Below are 2500 nucleotides of genomic sequence, written 5' to 3' on the forward strand. Positions count from 1 at the left end.
TGTTTTTGCGTTGCGCGGTGACCGTCTTGAGCGGAGCAAAATGTCAGCCATCTCAGCACCCTGGAACCCCCCGGGTGGCACAGGGCTGGATGGGGCTTTCGTATAGCAGGGACGGTGCTGCCTCTCGCTTCGCTCGCTGTCCGCCGCTCGCCGCTCGCTCGCGCAGCCAAAAATGGCCAGTTTTGTCCCGTTTTTGGGCCGTTTTGGCCAGTTTTTGGCCTGTTCTTGCGTCGCGCGGTGACCGTCGTGAGCGGAGCAAAATGTCAGCCATCTCAGCACCCTGGAACCCCCCGGGTGGCACAGGGCTGGATGGGGCTTTCGTATAGCAGGGACGGTGCTGCCTCTCGCTTCGCTCGCTGTCCGCCGCTCGCCGCTCGCTCGCGCAGCCAAAAATGGCCAGTTTTGGCCCGTTTTTGGGCCGTTTTGGCCAGTTTTTGGCCTGTTCTTGCGTCGCGCGGTGACTGTCGTGAGCGGAGCAAAATGTCAGCCATCTCAGCACCCTGGAACCCCCCGGGTGGCACAGGGCTGGATGGGGCTTTCGTATAGCAGGGACGGTGCTGCCTCTCGCTTCGCTCGCTGTTCGCCGCTCGCCGCTCGCTCGCGCAGCCAAAAATGGCCAGTTTTGGCCCGTTTTGGCCAGTTTTTGGCCTGTTTTTGCGTTGCGCGGTGACCATCTTGAGCGGAGCAAAATGTCAGCCATCTCAGCACCCTGGAACCCCCCGGGTGGCACAGGGCTGGATGGGGCTTTCGTATAGCAGGGACGGTGATGCCTCTCGCTTCGCTCGCTGTCCGCCGCTCGCTGCTCGCTCGCGCAGCCAAAAATGGCCAGTTTTGGCCCGTTTTTGGGCCGTTTTGGCCTGTTTTTGGGCTGTTCTTGCGTCGCGCGGTGACCGTCGTGAGCGGAGCAAAATGTCAGCCATCTCAGCACCCTGGAACCCCCCGGGTGGCACAGGGCTGGATGGGGCTTTCGTATAGCAGGGACGGTGCTGCCTCTCGCTTCGCTCGCTGTCCGCCGCTCGCCGCTCGCTCGCGCAGCCAAAAATGGCCAGTTTTGTCCCGTTTTTGGGCCGTTTTGGCCTGTTCTTGCGTCGCGCGGTGACCGTCGTGAGCGGAGCAAAATGTCAGCCATCTCAGCACCCTGGAACCCCCCGGGTGGCACAGGGCTGGATGGGGCTTTCGTATAGCAGGGACGGTGCTGCCTCTCGCTTCGCTCGCTGTCCGCCGCTCGCCGCTCGCTCGCGCAGCCAAAAATGGCCAGTTTTGGCCCGTTTTTGGGCCGTTTTGGCCAGTTTTTGGCCTGTTCTTGCGTCGCGCGGTGACCGTCGTGAGCGGAGCAAAATGTCAGCCATCTCAGCACCCTGGAAACCCCCGGGTGGCACAGGGCTGGATGGGGCTTTCGTATAGCAGGGACGGTGCTGCCTCTCGCTTCGCTCGCTGTTCGCCGCTCGCCGCTCGCTCGCGCAGCCAAAAATGGCCAGTTTTGGCCCGTTTTGGCCAGTTTTTGGCCTGTTTTTGCGTTGCGCGGTGACCATCTTGAGCGGAGCAAAATGTCAGCCATCTCAGCACCCTGGAACCCCCCGGGTGGCACAGGGCTGGATGGGGCTTTCGTATAGCAGGGACGGTGATGCCTCTCGCTTCGCTCGCTGTCCGCCGCTCGCTGCTCGCTCGCGCAGCCAAAAATGGCCAGTTTTGGCCCGTTTTTGGGCCGTTTTGGCCTGTTTTTGGGCTGTTCTTGCGTCGCGCGGTGACCGTCGTGAGCGGAGCAAAATGTCAGCCATCTCAGCACCCTGGAACCCCCCGGGTGGCACAGGGCTGGATGGGGCTTTCGTATAGCAGGGACGGTGCTGCCTCTCGCTTAGCTCGCTGTCCGCCGCTCGCCGCTCGCTCGCGCAGCCAAAAATGGCCAGTTTTGTCCCGTTTTTGGGCCGTTTTGGCCTGTTTTTGGGCTGTTCTTGCGTCGCGCGGTGACCGTCGTGAGCGGAGCAAAATGTCAGCCATCTCAGCACCCTGGAACCCCCCGGGTGGCACAGGGCTGGATGGGGCTTTCGTATAGCAGGGATGGTGCTGCCTCTCGCTTCGCTCGTTGTCCGCCGCTCGCCGCTCGCTCGCGCAGCCAAAAATGGCCAGTTTTGGCCCGTTTTTGGGCCGTTTTGGCCAGTTTTTGGCCTGTTCTTGCGTCGCGCGGTGACCGTCGTGAGCGGAGCAAAATGTCAGCCATCTCAGCACCCTGGAACCCCCTGGGTGGCACAGGGCTGGATGGGGCTTTCGTATAGCAGGGACGGTGCTGCCTCTCGCTTCGCTCGCTGTCCGCCGCTCGCCGCTCGCTCGCGCAGCCAAAAATGGCCAGTTTTGGCCCGTTTTGGCCAGTTTTTGGCCTGTTTTTGCGTTGCGCGGTGACCATCTTGAGCGGAGCAAAATGTCAGCCATCTCAGCACCCTGGAACCCCCCGGGTGGCACAGGGCTGGATGGGGCTTTCGTATAGCAGGGACGGTGATGCCTC

The sequence above is a fragment of the Musa acuminata genome, unplaced genomic scaffold (genome assembly GCF_036884655.1).
Source record: "Musa acuminata AAA Group cultivar baxijiao unplaced genomic scaffold, Cavendish_Baxijiao_AAA HiC_scaffold_1136, whole genome shotgun sequence".
Lineage (NCBI taxonomy): Eukaryota > Viridiplantae > Streptophyta > Magnoliopsida > Zingiberales > Musaceae > Musa > Musa acuminata.